The 17714-nt window shown below is 45.0% G+C and overlaps 1 protein-coding gene across 23 annotated transcripts in view; it reads right to left on the bottom strand.

Annotated features, from left to right (window-relative positions):
• The window catches only part of LOC147367731 (uncharacterized), a 651563-nt gene that overhangs the window by 484122 nt on the left and 149727 nt on the right, over nt 1-17714 (bottom strand). For 17 of the 23 annotated variants that reach the window (XR_015132010.1, XR_015132012.1, XR_015132013.1 and 14 more), the window contains one exon: nt 1260-1318. The exons of 4 other annotated variants lie outside the window; for them this stretch is intronic. The gene's annotated coding sequence lies outside the window, so the exon portion shown is untranslated. Of the gene's footprint in view, nt 1-1259; nt 1319-5082; nt 5304-17714 lie in introns of those variants that run through there. 2 more of the 23 variants (XR_015132019.1, XR_015132021.1) reach the window with 2 other exon arrangements.

Here is a 17714-nt window from a genome sequence, read left to right as displayed (position 1 = left end):
CAGAAAGCAAAAAGGAAATAAAGAGCCTTCTTGATGAGAGTGAAAGAGGTGAGTAAAAAAAACTGTTTTAAAACTCAACATTCAAAAAACTAAGATCATGGTATCTGGTCCCATTACTTCATGGCAACTAGATGGGGAAAAAGTGGAGCAGTGACAGATTTTCTTCTCTTGGGCTCCAAAATCACTGTGAACAGTGACTGCAGCCTTGAAATTAAAAGACACTTGCTCCTTTGAAGAAAAGCTAGGACAAACCTAGACAGAGTATTAAAAAGCAGAGACACCACTTTGCCAACAAAGGTCTGCATAGTCAAAGCTACAGTTTTTCCAGTAGTCATGTATGGATGTGATAGTTGGACCACAGAGAGGCTGAGCACCGAAGAATGGATGCTTTCGAATTGTGTGCTGGAGAAGACTCTTGAGAGTCCCTTGGACAGCAAGGAGATCAAAGCAGTCAATCCTAAAGGAAATCAGTCCTGAATATTCATTGGAAGGACTAATGCTGAAGCTCCAATACTTTGGCCACCTGATGCGAACAGCCAACTCACTGGAAAAGACCCTGATGCTGGGAATGAGAGAGGGCAGGAGGAGAAGAGGACAATAGAGGAAGAGATGGTTGGATGGCATCACCGAGTCAATAGCCATGAATTAAGCAAACTTCAGGAGGCAGTGAAGGGATAGGGAAACCTGAGGTGCTGCAGTCCATGGGGTCTCAAAGAGTCAGACCCAACTTAGGGACTGAACAACAATAAGTGAATAGTGGTACCATGTTGTTTTAATTTGCATTTCCCTAATGACATGTGATGTTGAGCATCTTTCCATACAGTGTGTGACATCTGTATATCTTCTTTGGTGTGGTGTCTGTTCAGATCTTTTGCCCATTTTTAACTGGGTCATTTTACTTTTAAGAGTCTTTTGTATATTTTTGGATAACAGTCCTTGAATCAAATATGTCTTTGCGTATGTTTTCTCTGAATCTGTGGCCTGTCTGCTCATTCTCAATCATAGAAATCTTTTTGTAGTGTATATTTTTAAAAGTCACCCTGATCCTTTTGGAAACAAGTTAGTATATTGACAGTTTTTTAAATTAATTAATTAATTTTAATTGCAGGCTAATTACTTTACAATATTGTAGTGGTTTCTGCCATACACTGACATGACAGTTTTTACGTATTTTTAAACAAGAGTAGAATCATGACGGTTATACCAGGGGTGATTTTTTTCTTTCTTCTGTTGTCTTCCGTTGCTTTGTTTGGACTCACCTACTGACTGCAAAGCCTTGAACAAATCCCCTCCTCTCTTAAGGCCTCAGTTTCTTCTTCTGCAAAATAGATGAGCTGAATTAGATGATGCCTGGGGTTCCTTAAAGTTATCACACCATACATACCCCCTGATGGCACAGCCAGTGAAGGGCAGAACTCCAGCTCATATCATAGCAACAAAGACTCATACCCTGAGCAATCTGAAAAATGGATTTAACATGCTGACATAAGGTGAGATGCCCAGTGACTCTCTCCAACCTTCACTAACGTCTCTGTAAGGAGATACACCAAAGAATGGGTATTATTTGATCACTTCTTGGAGAAGGACCTGGAATAGAAATCTCTCCAGTGCTGAACTGTTGACTGATAAAGTAGAAGACACACCAGTACTCTGGATTAAAAATGAATGTAGGGGGAGATTGAGGGAAAAAAGTAAGTGAAAAGGTTTTATAAACCCACACCTAGGGCTTCTCTGATAAAGAATCCACCTCCAATGCAGGCGACACTGATTTGATTCCTGGTCCAGGGAGATTCCACATGTCTCAGAGCAACTTAGCCCATGAGCCGCAACTACCGATCCTGTGCTCTAGAGCCCAGGAACCGCAACTACTGAGCCAACGTACCCCAGCTACTGAGGCCCACGTGCCTAGAGCCTGTGCTCCACAAGAGAAACCACTGCGACGGGAAGCCCAAGCACTGCAGCCAGAAAGTAGCCACTGGGCAGCCACAGCCAGAGAAGAATGCCCTGCAGCCACGAAGACCCAGCACAGCCAAAAATGAATCAATAAAATTATATACAAATATTTAAACTTAAACCTGGAAACAGTTAGGAAACTGAATAAGAAGCATTTCAAGCCCAGGGAATCCTAGCACCTCCGGGTGCTCTCATAGCCATTAGTACCACTTCACTGATGGCAAAGCGTCCTTGGAAGCTCAGACGTTTCTCCTATGATTCTCATTTCTTACCATTACTAGCTAAACTAGTGGTTCTGAGTTTTTTTAAACAGATGAAGAAACTGAGGTTTAGACAGATTAAATGATCCACCTAAGACCACACAAGGAGTGACAGAAAAGGGCGAGAGTCCAAGGCTTCCAACTTCAGATCCAGGATTCTTTGCACCTCGCATTCTGCCCTCCCCCCCCCCCCCCCCCCCGTGACTAGCTCAAATTTCATCACTTTCCTGGGCATACATCTCCTTCCTATGCCCATTTCCATTCTTCCTCTTCAGTCCCAGCTGCTGATCAATTTTATAGGGCTTTATGAACACATTTCAGATGACTCTAAGTCAGGAGAGATGATTAATATCACAGATGTTAGGTGAAGAATTGAAAGCAACAGGTTGGAATGTAGAGCAGAAACCAATCTGATGAAATTTTACAGATTTAATATTGAAACCTGAACCAGGTATGCGCCACTGCCCCTGGGTGCTGCTTTGTGCCTCCACCTTTCATGCTGGTTCCCTGCCTAGAACAGCTCCCTTCCTGGCCTACCTAGCCAGGATCTGCTCTTCCTTCTGCACATCCTGGCTGGATTGTCTTCTCTTGGAAGCCCTACCGAACACATCCAGGCAGAACTGTCAAATCTTTTTTATAGTGTCACAACTATACCTAGAACACTTTTATTGATGCCTTGACCTCAGAGTACTATGTAATCGTGTGTATACATCTGTTTCCTTTCTGGAAGCCAAAAGTCAGTTGAATCATCGTAAGAATCCTGTGCACATCATCATTATTTGTTTACATGTCTATAAACTTCTGGAGAGCAGGATCTGGGTCTTTCTCATGCTGTATCTCCAGCCAGGACCAGACCAAAGTATATAAACTTTGATGCCAGCCAGTATGCTAGTGAAGAAGACAGACAAAGCCCCTAAGCCTGCAACCTTACATTCCGGTAGAGGGAAGTCAATAACACCCATCAAGGCAAAACAAAAGAACAGGAACATTTCAGACAGTGGCAAGTGCTATGAAAAAATAAAGAGGGTTATTAGAAAGGAACCAACCAAGGGTTACCTTCAGGTCAAGAAAGGGTTTTGAAATTTGAGCTAAGACTTAAATGATGCATAGGAACCAGCTGTGGGAGGATCTGGGGCAAGACCACTGCAGTCAGAAGAGCAGCGGGGTCAAATAAATCACTGAGCCATGAAGAAACAGAGCACATTCAAGGGACAGACTCAAGCTGGGTATTAAGTTGAGAATCATACCACAGTCTTCCCTGGAGGCAGGAGTGGAGGAATAGAGGGGGGTGAGACTGATATTTCTTGAATGCCTTCCAGATCCCTGGAACTCAACATAGATGATCTCGTATCATCCACATGACCATAAAGTAGACGATCCCCATTCTACAGGCATGGAGAACGAGGCCCAGAGAGGAGGTGGGGCAGAAGCCAGATCTGGCTGACCCCCACCCCAGCACTTCCTGTCACGCCACCCTGTCACCCTGCACCAGCCGCCTCCTGACACAGTGGAAAGTGAAAGAGGGCACAATGCAGGTTAATACTGGGTAAAAAGCAGCCAGAGCCACCGGGATGGGCAGACTAAAGGCTGCTGGAATTTCGGGACACGAATGAGCAGAGCCCATCTCTTCTGCTCCTGCCCCTCTGCCATTCTGCACCATACCATCGGCACCCAGACAAGCCCTTCAAATGCATTCTCTGAGTCTTACGGTAAGGACTGGGTCTGAAAAGAAACCTGGCTGTGTGAGCTGAGCTGTAGATAATTCCCCAAGCTCTCTCCCCCTAATTATGGTGCACGCAGACAGCCCGAGAAACAAAGGCCTGGGCCCTCTGTTGATTCAACGTCGTCGCCTCATCTGAAGTCTAGGTATTTATTTTAATTCAGGACTTGGTTCCTTTTAAAGGAAAAATCAAAGAGTCCCTGAAGAGCTTCTCCTGCTAAGATTTCAATCTCCATTTCCTCCAAAATGGATGTCAAAGGCAAAAAACCCTGGGATTCTTGTGACCATCCATGCTGGGTTTCTAATTTTGACAAGGAAACCATAATCTGGTGGTCTAACCCCTGATGAAGAATGCAAGGGGGGAAAAATGAAAATCAAATTGAGGAATCGATCAAAACACACAAAAAAAGGCCCGAGCACAACGGCACTCAGAGAAATAAAATCTCCTGAGGTTCTCAGCTAATAGGAGCAGCTGGTGAAGACCACCTAAGACAAGAGAGTGAGAAAGGGCTTCCAGCGAGAGAAAGGAGAGTGGCTTCCGAGGGACAATGGGGCAGAAATTAGCATTCCAATGAACCAGCACAAAGGGACCCTGGCCAAGCCTGGGAAGGAGGCCCCTCCTGGACCTTTCTTAAGGTCCATTTGTATCTCTCTGCAGCCTCCCCACAAAATCGGTTGGCTTCCTACATGTTAGCTTCTTGTGTATTTTTTAATAGAAGTGTGTTGCGGGGCTTCATTTAGCTAAAAATACATCTCTCCTCTGCTTGGTATTTGGGCAGAATATGGCCCAGACATCTAAACACACACTTGTTGTCAGAACTTTCTGTCTCCTTTTCCCTTTCTTTTAATGAAAGTTTGGATGCCACTGAGCGTTCTTCCAGTCTTAAGCTCCAAACATTTCAAACAGCACAAAAGATATGACAAGATGAAAGGAAGTGTCCACAAATAGACAGCTAGACAACTAGTTAGCAGCTGTCTGCTTTTCTTCGGGGTTTTTTTCTTTTTTTTCTGCAGGGGGGAAAAGTTTATTTTTCATTCTTGAAGGAGGCTGACTAGAGAATGTCTCTCCCTCTCTCTTCTTGCTCTCTTTCCTTCTCACATTGGCCCTTTTCCAAGCCTGTTTAGTGTTAGACGCAGAAAAACACTTACCAAGCCATGTGTAACCCTGAACTTTAGAACTCATTGTCCTTCTGGGGCAACGTGTGGAGAGCTGCCGCGTTTAAGTGGAATTGCTCATTCTCCATCTTTTATAGTCCCGTGTTTGCAATTTAATGAGGTTTTGGTGTTCCATCAAGTAAGGGCATTTCTTTAACAAAAGGAACCCGAAGCCTCAGCTTTGATTTAAGGACCTGCCCTGGCTTGGTGGAGCTGCTTTAAATCTATTTCAAACCCAGATCAAGTGAGGTTTAATTCGAACTTACTTCTCTTCTCCACTGACAGGCCGGGCAAGCACCTGATGCTCTAATTCTTGGTTTTAATTGCAGTTGCTTTACAAGTGTTTGCCTTCTTTTCTCTCCCCTCACTGCCTGAGCACACCTTAAACTCCTGAGATGAAGGGCCAGGAGTGTGAGGACACATGTTTGGAATTGAGAACACCTCCCCCTCAGGGCTGGTCCAGACCCTGTCTCAGGGATGAAGGCGATGCTTCGGGAGAGAACAGAGGGGATGACAGCCCTCTGCCGGACTTCCTTCAGAGTTGGAAGGACGCACCTCTGAGCACCGTGTGCTCGGCCACGCTGGACCCACATCCCCTCCTGCTGGGTACACACCACTGCGGGGCTCTCTAGTTTTCCTGGCCAGACTGGATTCATCCTCCACCCCTCATTTTCCTGAGCAGCAATGCTCCCCTTGTCCAGGAAGGGTTGTCGGCCCAGAGTCTTCCCTCTGTCCCCCGTCACCTCATCAAATCCATCTCCACTGAGGTCAACCTTCTCTGCGGACTACTTCTCAAATGTACCCACGCCCTCTTCTCCAGCCTGTGAGGGTGACCCAGTGTAGCCTTCTTCATTCCTAACTGATGTTGCAGCCTGAAGCCTCACTTTCCTCTAATTCATCCTCTATGCTGCAGCAGGAAAATGCGTGTTTGTTGTTGTTGTTTTTTAATTACTATTCTGTTCACCTTCATCACCACCTCCCAGTGATTCTCACCTGCCTCAGCGTAAAGTCCAGACCTAGTCTGGGCTCTGGGGCCCCTCATCATCTCACCTTTGTCCATCTCTGAAACCGGAGGAAGGGGGCAGGGCACAACATTTGAAAGAATGACGCAGCCTAAGGACACCACACAAACCAGTTAGAATCAAATGGGTCGAGATGACAAACAAGTTACACTTTGACTAGAACTTGATCCTGAATCAGCAAGCTAAATGATACACCCCGAGGCACCATCAAAAGAACAAAATGTGAGCGGCGGCCCAACTCATGGGAATCTCCAGCCCTTCACTAAAATAGCTGGATAATCCTCCTGCTCATTAGCCTATGAAATTACCCAGCCCATAAAAACTAACCACACCATATTTCAAGGCCACCGCACTTGCTCTCTGCAATGGCCCACATTCTGTCTGTGGAGTGTGTTTCTCTCTGAATAAATCCACTTCTTACCATCACTTTGTTTCTTTTCTCACTGAATTCGTTCTGTGATGAGACGTCAAGAACCTGGGCTTCATTACTGTGGGTTTTGGCTGGGTTCGAGTACCAGCCATGTAGGTTAGAGTCCCAAGCAAGGTTTTGGCCAAGTTTGAGTACTGGTACATGGGTTCAGTCTCAATCTGAGGAAAATGGTTTCATCTCCATGGCCCTTTCTCCCATCACTGCCCAAGCTCAGCACCAGTCAGATAAACCTACCCACTCTCAGGCGTCCATGACTTTCTTCAAGCTGACCCCCCTGCCTGATGTCCCTTCCCCACCCCAGCCTGGCCGGCATCTCAACCCACTCCATGAAGCTCTCCCTGACCCCTTCTCTTGTCCCAGCACTGCACGGGCAGTCAGCCACTCACTGGCGCTAAGTCTCATCCCCTCTTCCTCATCCCTCTGCATCTCAGCCAGACAGGGGACAACTCACACACCTCTCTCCCCTCAGCCTAGCCTAGGATGATCATCAATAAAAACTGGTGCGTAGATTAACTAATTCACTGAACATCAAACAAACTAGGATTCTGCAGTCCTGGCAGCCATGGCAGGAAAAGAGGCCAAGAGGTCTTCATGAAAGCTCCCCTGCGTGTGTGCTACGTCACTTTAGTTGTGTCCAACTCTTTGTGACCCCATGGACTATAGCCCACCAGGCTCCTCTGTCCACGGGATTCTCCAGGAAAGAATCCTAGAGTGGGTTGCCATGCCCTCCTCCAGGGGATCTTCCTGACCCAGGGATCAAATTTGAGTCTTCTGCAGCTCCTGCATTGCAGGCAGGTTCTTTACTGCTGAGCCACCAGGGAAGCCTGAAAGCTTGTCTGTCTAGGGCTGACCTTCCGTAGGATGGAGGGATGGTGCCACATAAGGCACAGGGTGAGGAAACATCTTGTCCCCACCCTGTAGGCACCTCCTGGGAAGAGATACCTCAGTGACACGATTAATCCTTCATATCCTGGAGAGGCAGCCTGGGGGTGCAGAACAAGCCAGGGACTGAAGTCCAAAGGTGTGGATCCTCTGCCTCTTGCTTTGCAACTCTCCAGAAGTCACATGACTCTCTGGGTCTTCATTTGTTACTTAGGATTATACCACCCATCCTGGATGTTTCATAATCTGGACAGAAGGACAGTATCACATGTAAGAGTATTCTGCTAACCAAGGGTGATACAAGCTATCGTCCTTGTTTGACTTTCTCAAGGGTCTATCCTCTGGTCAGCTCAGCAAATGTGCCTAAATTCTTTAAATGCCTGCCCCTAGAAATGTTCTTTCATTAAAATCTTGAACATACATTTACAAGCAAGCAGGATATAAGATGGCTTCCCAGGGGGCTTAATGGTAAAGAATCTGCATGCCAATGCAGGAGACACGGGTTTGATCCCTGAATTAGAAAGATCACCTGGAGAAGGAAATGGCAACCCACTCCAGGATTCTTGCCTGGGAAACCCCATGGACAGAGGAGCCTGGCTACAGTCCATGGGGTTGCAAAGAATCAGACACCATATGGCTACCAAATGGCAAAAAGGATATAAGACACACCTATATGGTACAAAATAATACTTTGGAGGAGTAATCAGTGTGTTTTTCCTTCATGACTGATTTTCTTCACTGCTCTTCCAAGGACATCCACCTCCACATATGTGAGTCATCTAATGTGTAGAAGCAAGAGAGAAATGGAGGAACCAGAAAACTAAGAGGGAATATTCTTAAATATTAAGTTCAACATCCCTGGTCCAAGTATAAGACAGATCTAGAGCATATTCTCAGAGTGAGTACTTCTTGACACTAGACTGGACTAAAAAGACAGGTTGAGAGAGTAGAAGAGGAGAGACCTGGGAGCTGAATGGAAACCCAGCTCCCTCACTTTCATCTACTGATGACAACCAATCAACGACAGCCCCACATCCCCCAGGAGGGGAGGGGCTCATCTCCTCTCCATCCGAAAGTTTGCCCAGCTTCTCATCCAACCCACTCCATGTCAGAAATGGCCCAGGGCACTTGAAGGGCCCCCTCTATACACACACACACTCGCACACCTGCACTAAGTAGAAAATAGTGCCTTGCAGACACAGGGATGGGGCTGGGGGTTATCCCCACACTTGTTCATGGTGAGACCAGTGGAACCAGCTTAAGGTCTCCCACCAAGGTAGCACTGGGATGGACACACACACACACACACAAAACTCCATCTGCTGCACTTACCTATGCATAAAGTACCCCTCAGACCTCACAAAGATTTTCAGAAATTAACCAACAAAGGCAAATTTTTAGGGAGAAAATAACTCAGCCCCTTAACAAATAAAATAGAATATTTGCTCTGAAGAACTGACTTAAAATAATATCAAAGTCTTACTTTAAGTAGTTACTATAATAAAACTCTCTGAGGGCATCATCCTTATTCATCAAGTGTTTGACACATTTTGCTGATGTCAAGGAACACTTCTGGAGCCAGATGACACCAGGTATGAAAGGGTTAAACACTGATACCCACTGAGTTGGTGAGGGAGAGATGGAGCGAGTGAGGGATGTTGCATGATACTATATACAGATAGTGTCTGAGCATCCATGTTTCTGCCCAACAAGGGATCTGCTTTTTATTTATTCATACTCCAATCTATCTGGCAAGAACCAAGCAAGATTAAACCTTTCTCACATCTCTGCAGTAAGAACAGCACAGCGACAGCTGACCGAAGCCTGGAGCATAAAGATGAGGAGAAGGCAGAGGGCGCAGAATCCTGCAAATAAATGAACAGCCCAAGTCCTAAGAGAGTAGAGAAAAAGCAGGCTCACAGCCACATATGTAGGAGAATATAAACTTCACTCATTCATTTGGCCATTAATCTCTAGGCACCCTTATGCTTCAGGCATCCTGTACCGTGGGACCGGAAGTCACACCATCAACAGAACTATTAGCCTCGTGGAGATGACTATCTGCTACAAGACAAACAATCACCAAGGCAATTACAATACCGTGCAATTAAAACAAGTGCCATGGCAGGGAAGGCAGGCTTCCTGTAGAGCCCTGCCATGGAAACACCCTGCACAGAGACAGGACACAGTCCAGGGTCGAGAGCGGTGGTTACGGAAAGTGACTATCAGAAATAAATGGTAAGTTGTGGCCTAAAGGGTGAGTAAGAGCTTTTCAGGTAAAGAGGAGGTAAAGAATGAATCAAGCTATTGGAACATTCAGCGTTCTAGCACGACAGGACCAAGAGGAAAAGCAAACTCGTGAACGTACTGTGTGTGGCCCACGGTTTTGTCGGCTTGTCGTTGTTGCTCTCATTCTGCTGCTGTTCATTCCTGGCCAACGATGAAGGTTTCACATGAAAATTCAGATTTCTGATTTCTCTGGAAATTCCCTTATAAAAACAATCTGGTAGAACTGAGTACTGACTGGCCGCTTTAAACAGGCCCTAATTTGCTACAGTCCCCACCATTCCTTCTTGTGCACCAGCAGAGAAGCTTAGTTGATGTTCATTGCAGAGCTTGTGATGTTGTCTTTCTAACAGAAGAGTTCAAGAAAAAGCAAGATGTTTCTTACATCCGTGTTTTTGCCAAAATAGGGTAGGAGAGAGGGAGGGAGCCATGTTTCCCCCCGCTCTCTGCTCTCATCAGTATGGTGACCAGACCTTATACACATTTGAGTGTTGAGCCCCTGGTCTAGATCTCCATAATGGTAGGAACCATGTCTTTATCACCTCTGTGGATTCAATACCACGTATAGTGCCTGGCACTTAGTGGAGGAGAAATAAGTGTTTTTTGAATGAATTAAAAGTGTGTACAAGGGGCCTGATGCAAAAAAGAGCACGCCTTTTTCAGGGAGCTGGGGGCAAAAATTAAGACGAATGTAAAGGTGGAGCCTGACAGAGGGTGGAGAGCAGGGCAGAGGCCATCTCAGCGAGGTCTGGCCAGGTTTCCTAGAGTCTAGACTTTCTCCTAAGGGCAGTCTCCTAAGGGGACCTGGAGAAGGGTTTTAAACAGAGGAGTGGACTTAACCAACCTGGTGGTTAGAAAGATCTCTCAGCACCATTGTAGAAGCTGGTTCAGAAGAGAACATATTGTAGTCTGGTCTAAGGATGCATCATGATGGTCAAGGTCCTCAACCATGCAAGCCTCAATGGATGGTGGGGGCGGGGGAGGTGGCGGTGAAGGTAAGGGGTTTTTAGGTGATGGCAAGTAATGGTTTGAGGGTAGAGAGGGGAGGGAGAGAGTCTGACTTAGGTCTTCGGGTGGAACCATCCCATTCTGGAAACAAACAGGGGCTCCCATGAACCCAGTGAATCAGAATGAGTATACTTTCCATGGTCTCTTCTTTTGTTTTCCAACTCTTGCCCTTCTAGAGGTTCAGCTACTGTTTCAGTGAGGGCTTGCCAGATAAAATATAGAACACCCAGTTAAACTTGAATTTCAGATGAACAATAAATTTTTTTACACCTACGTATGTCCTGTGAAACATCTGGGCATTCTGATTTTTTTTTTAATGTTTATTATTTTTTGGCCACACACGTGGCATGTAGGATCCTTGTTCCCCAGCTATGGATCGAACCTGAGTTCCCTGCAGTGGGAGAACAGAGTCTTAAACACTGGACTTCTCGGGTAGTCTCAAGGCATTCAGAATTTTTATTTGCTTAATCTGACTATGTTTCAGCCCACGTCTTCATCCAGGGATTCCCCACTGTGACCCTGCCCATGGCCTGGAGTAGAAATCTGAGGAGGAAATCTGAGCTAGGAAATCTAGCCACAGAATAGGAGTCTTCAAATGCTGTTCTAGAGTGCTCCCCTCTTGGCAAATAAGCAAAGTCATTTTTCTGCAATGCATTCCTGTGGCTCATCAAATTTTCGAATAAAGAAACTACCACCATCCTCCTCCAGAGTCGTTCCTGAAAGAACTCAGGGATTAGCCACAGGAAGAGAATAAAGACCAAAATCAGAGACACAAAGGAGGGCAGGGGAAGAGAAAAGGCAAATATGAGAAGAGGAAGAGGGGCAGGACAACGGAAAGGAAACCACCTCCATCATAGGTTAGACCCAAGATTTCGAGGACTTTGGGAAATCGTACCACAACATGGGCGAGGGAATTACAGATACTATTTTATTCCCCAATGTTGTTGTTGTTATTCAGTTATCAGGTCATGTCTGACTCTTCATGACCCCATGGACTGCAGCACTCAAGGCTTCCCTGTCCCTCACCATCTCCTGGAGTTTGCCCAAGTTCATGTCCATTGCATCAGTGATGCCATCCAGCCATCTATCTCATCCTCTGTGCCCCCTTCTCCTCCTGCCCTCAATCTTTCCCAGCATCAGTGTCTTTTCCAATGAGTCAGCTCTTCGCTTCAGGTGGCCAAAGTATTGGCGCTTCAGCTTCAACATCAGTCCTTCCAATGAGTATTCAGGGTTTATTTCCTTTAAGATTGGCTGGCTTGATCTCCTTGCAGTCGAAGGGACTCTCAGAAGTCTTCTCTAGCACCACAGCTATGAAGTTCAAAGCATGAATATTCATACTTTTCCTTATTTCCAAAACTGCTACATTGACTATACGCTACTTTTTAATCAGATCTTTAAAACTCAGTTAACTCTAAAACTCAGTGTCGTTTTAAAAGGAAAAGTAGGCTATTTGAAAATTTTGCCATGAAAATTTTAGGATTTATCCTCAGACCTTTGATAGCAGTGCCCGTTGAGTTCATGGGGCAGATGCATTTGCAACAAAATCAGTGGGGCAGACAAGGCTGTCTGACGACTCTGCATAAGCAGTCATAAACCAGAAGCACCTGCATTTAGGAACACCACTTAGGAAGAAGCTACTGGTCCAAAAATGTCTAAAATCTCAGAAGAACCCTAACCACAGGCCATAGCTTTTTAGCAGAATGGTTACAATCTGATGCCACCGTGCACCCAAAGTGTCGACCCAGAGAGGAAAAAGATAAAATGATATGTTTTCTTTGTTACGATGCCAATTTGCATATTTTTTTAACCCACACATGAATTCCATTGGGTGCAAGCTCTTCTCTCTAGTGAGGAGGGGGAAAGAGGTAATCATGACAAATTATCCTTTTTCCAAGTTATCATCATCTTGCTCTGTCTCTGTCAAATTGTTCCTCCAACACAGCAGCCTGCAAGCCCAACTCACCCTCCCCCCTCGCATGCTATTTATACCTTTTGGATCAAACCAGCACTTTTGCATATCTCAGCCATTTCAGGGGCTCAGATGATGAACTGCACCGCTTTCAGTCTTTCCATCAGAGTTGTTCGTGGTCACGTCCCTGAATATCTTAAAAGGACAATGCCTTCCACAATCACTTCAATCTAAATCTGTCGATAATTATGATAGAGGGGGATAGGCAAAGTTTCACCCAGCAAGGAAAGGTTCATTTTTCAAGCTTACATGTTGCTTCCACATAATCTGTGAGCAAGAGCACAACCGAGACCTGCAACTTTGCAAAGAGGTGGACCCAAGCTTCTTCTTTTTTTTTTTTGTTAATTCCCCAGGAAAAAACAAATTACTGTTTCTCTTAAGAAAATGGCAGAAAATGGCTTCTTAAGCTATTTTCTTTCTTTCACAGCTGTTTTTTTCTTTTGTTCCAGTGGGTAGTCATGAAAAGAAACACAATATCCAAGGTGGTGGAGGAGTAAAGAGTGAGGGAAAAGAACAGAAGAAAAGCAAAGGGAAGAGCGAGCGCTGCAAAGGAGAGAGAGAGGAGATGGATGGGAAGCAGGAAGCTACAGAGATGATGATGCTTTGTCTTGGAACAATCAGTTCAGCAGGACACTGCAGCTGGTTCTTACCAACAATGTGTTTTTTGTTTTTTGTTTTTTTCTGAATGAGAAGTACACAGGGCGGCTGCAGAATTTTTAAGCCTCCCCATGATGGTTGATAAGCTTTCCTTACCACAGTCTCATTTCTCGCACTGAGATTTTTCCTCCTTTCTGTAGTCAGCATCCCAGGAGTTTATGTCTAAAGCATTTAAAATTACAAGATGTGGTTCTATTCAAAACAAATTATTGATGCTACAAAATCAGGAGGCTTAAACATGAAAACGATACTTTTGTAAAAGTTTAAGTGAGGAAAGAATAAGGGGTAGAAAGAGAGGAGAAATTTTTTTTTAAGAATTCTAAGTGCACTTTTTCCAGCCCACTAGGAGTCCACACATTTGGAAAATCCAAGGAAACTCATGGTGTTTACTGGAAACTTGTTGGACACTAGACAATAAATTAGGCTATGTTTCACCCATCTTCCCACTCGGGTTTAGGAAAATCTATAGGAAGGAGCTTGACGCTGGCCAGAGTTTCCCTTAACTTTCAAACTAGGAATGCAGTAAGCAGCCAGCTTGGACCTCTGTGACCTCAAAGGAAAAATTAGCTTTTCCATTTAATTCCTACCTGATGTGGGAAAACGGAAAGAACACAAGATGTGGAATCAAGGGCCTGGATCAAGTCTTGCCTATTTATGGATATGGATTAAGTCTCAGTTTCCTTGCCCTTAACATTAGAATAGTAACTACAGATCTATGTGCTGCTGTGCTTTGTCGCTCAGCTGTGTCCAACTCTTTGGGACCCCATGGACTGTGGCCCACCAGGCTCCTCTGTCCATGGGGGTTCTCCAGGCAAGAATACTCGAGTGGGTTGCCATGCCCTTCTCCAGCAGATATTCCTAATCCAGGGATTGAACCCAGGTCTCCCACATTGCAGGCAGATTCTTTAGCGTCTGAGCCACCAGAGAAGTCAAAGATCTGTAAGCATTACTAAATGGATGGATTTACATATGGATGCAAAAAACACCAGGTAAATTGAAAAGCTCTAGGTATGTTGGTTATAGCCATCAAGTGTCCTGGCTCCAGGGGAGGGTAAGCCCCTAAATCACCCTCATTGTTTGGCTTTTGGCCTTTCCTTCCAAAACATCAGCCTCAGGAGTTTAGAGTTCTCCTACCTGGCCCTGCAGTAAACCCTTCTCTGCTCCAAAATAAAAAAACACAGATTTCTGTTCACCCTCTGAGTGTATTCAGAGGAAAGTGATGACTCTTTCCTTCATGATTAAAATATGACTCTAGACCAAAGTGCTCACATCTAAAACAATACTGGAAGTATTTTCTGCACGTTTCTTATGGTGGGAACACGGTAGTTTAAGAAGCAGAAAGGAAAATGGGACAAAAATTAATTTACTCTAATAATAGAAATCTTATGGGTCCCTTTCCACATTAGGAAGTAATTCAATTCTTACTCTAGACCTATGAGGTATGTACTATTAAAAACCCATTGTACAGATGAGGAGATTGAGGCCAAAGGCATGTGAGTGACATACACCCAAAGTCTCAGTGTGGCTGAATTCTGGCTAATTTCAGCACACAATCTAGAATCAGTGGCGGTAGAGTGTTGGCAATGCAGGTGACCGACACACCTTTCAAGTGGTTCTGCTTTGCCTTCAGGATACAATTCAAGCCCTTCAGCAATACCTACAAGGTCCTCCCTGGGTTGGCCTTGGATGACCCCTCCACCTTCATATCCATCCTGCCACATCTTCATATTCTGTAGCCACACCCACCTCTCTGCAGCTCCTGGAGGTACATGCTTTACTCTTCGCTTTCTTAACCCACACATACACTTCCCACATCCACTCCTTGTCTGCCTGGCGATGGCTTACTCATCTGGAAAATTTCAATTCAACCCAGTCCTTAAACCCGGTTAGCTCCACCTACTCCTCCTCCCCATCCTTCCCCTCTGCCACTCAGGGTATGCCTGACACAGATCCACCAATAACAAATAACACAGGGGACCAAGTTCTTTGACTTTAAATCAACTGGACTCTGACTTCCTTGAAGACAGCATCTTCTAATGGAATATACTGTGTGCAAGGTATTAGCCGCTAATTAATATTGTGGACTGAATGACCAGGAACAGAATGTGCGGGAAAATTGCAATAATAATATGTTGACACCACATACTATTTATCTTCAAGCATTTTAAAAACATGTTCATAGATTTTTTTGTTTCACCCTCAGAGGGTTTTATAAAGTCAAATCTTGCCATGAAAATACATATTTGCAAATTATTTTCCCATCCCCTAACCAAAAAAGAAAAACAAAAAAACTACACAATTGTTGTGTCAATTTATAGAAACTCTCTGCTTTGAAAAATAATCATTTTCCCTACCTCTCCTTTCTTCTCTTATCCATAAAAAGCTCCATCTGATCCACATTTTTACACATTTCCAGGTTTTTCTGATGTCTTAAAGGGTTCGTAACTTCCACTTAGGAGGGGGTTTGTTCTTCCTCCCTTTTCTTTCTAATAAAATTCTACAAGGTCTTGCTTTGTGACCATAGCTAGCCACTCTTCTTTTTTTTTTTTCTTTCTGCCTTGTAATTAGTCCTCTGGCTCTAAAGCCTTTTGCTATGGGGCATGAAGAAGCCAGGAACTTTCTGTCTTTCACCGGCAGTCTGCAATGCATAATATTGTGGGAACTATCTCTTTTGTTCATATTCTGTTCTTTTCTGCACCTCTCACAGTTTAGCCTCCTTACCTTCTATTCATGGATTTCTCAGACCGTTCTCTGAGAATCAGTGGGAACTCCTGAGAACCCCAGCAGGGGGCACGGAGGGGGCAGCAGAAGGGGAGCCCCCTCCCCCAACCTCCAGGCAAAACCACTGCATCTGGTACTTCTTGGGTCTCAGCTAAAACACCACGTGAAGAAAGGATTCTGAGTCTGAGGCTTTAGTCAGTGTGAAAATCACTGCTCCACCCGCTGCATTGTGTTGGAGACTCCTGCTCGTATTTTTTATGACACTTGTCTCTGTCTCCTTTTTGGGGCTGTCAGTCTTCTTTCCTTCAGCATTCCCAACATGCCATGCTGTGCTTAGTCGCTCAGTAGTGTTTGACTCTGTAGCCCGCCAGGCTCCTCTGTCCATGAGGATTCTCCAGGAAAGAATACTAGAGTGGGTAGCCACGCTCTCCTCCAGTGGATCTTCCCAACCCAGGGATCAAACCCAGGTCTCCCACATTGCAGGAGGATTCTTTACCCTCTGAACCACTAGGGAAGCCAATGTACATGCAATCCGTAATGCTCTGAGTTAGCCTGGACTCTACCCTTTTTCTCCTCCTAAATCAGCAAGAAGGCTTGGTTCTACCTCAAAAAGATCCTGAAAGCTGGCTGCTCTTCAATACTCTCCCTGCTTTTTTTTTTGGTTTGGAGTTCATTATCTCTCAGTTCAGTTCAGTCGCTCAGTCGTATCCAAGTCTTTGTGACCCCATGGACCCCAGCAGCACGCCAGGCCTCCCATAACCAACTCCCAGAGATTACTCAAACTCATGTCTATTGAGTCGGTGATGCCATCCAACCATCTCATCCTCTGGCATACCCTTCTCCTCCTGCTTTCCATCTTTCCCAGCATCAGGGTCTTTTCAAATGAGTCAGTTCTTCACATCAGGTGGCCAAAGTATTGGAGTTTCAGCTTCAGCATCAGTCCTTCCAATGAACATTCAGGACTGATCTCCTTTAGGATGAACTGGTTGGATCTCCTTTCTGTCCAAGGGACTCTTGAGAGTCTTCTCCAACACCACAGTTCAAAAGCATCAATTCTTCGGCACTCGGCTTTCTTTATAGTCCAATTCTCACATCCATACATGACCACTGGAAAAACCATAGCTTTGACTAGATGAACCTTTGTTGGCAAAGTAATGTTTCTGCTTTTTAATAAGCTGTCTAGGTTGGTCATAACTTTTCTTCCGAGGAGCAAGTGTCTTTTAATTTCATGGCTGCAGTCACCATCTGCAGTGATTTTGGAGCCCCCAAAAATAGTCTGTCACTGTTTCCATTGTTTCCCCATCTATTTGCCATGAAGTAATGGGACCAGATGCCATGATCTTAGTTTTCTGAATGTTGAGCTTCCCTAGGGGCTCAGATGGTAAATAATCTGCCTGCAATGCAGGAGACCTGGGTTTGATCCCTGGGCTGGGAAGATCCCCTGTAGAAGGGACTGGCTATCCACTCCAGTATTCTGGCCTGGAGAATTCCATGGACTGTGTAGTCCATGGGGTCACAAAGAGTCAGACATGACCAAGCGACTGTCATTATCTCTCAAGAAGGCTTTTTTACCTTACACTCTTCCACTGCATGTCTGTCCCTCTTCCTTTATCTTCCCCTTCATCTCTTTCCTTTCTTCTCTTTCTCCCAA

The sequence above is a fragment of the Bos grunniens genome, chromosome 8 (assembly GCF_055505025.1).
Source record: "Bos grunniens cultivar Pamir isolate PY7600 chromosome 8, Bosgru_T2T1.0, whole genome shotgun sequence".
NCBI lineage: Eukaryota > Metazoa > Chordata > Mammalia > Artiodactyla > Bovidae > Bos > Bos grunniens.
The sequence above is the reverse complement of the archived record's forward strand: the minus strand, read 5'-3'. Positions and strand labels throughout refer to the sequence as shown.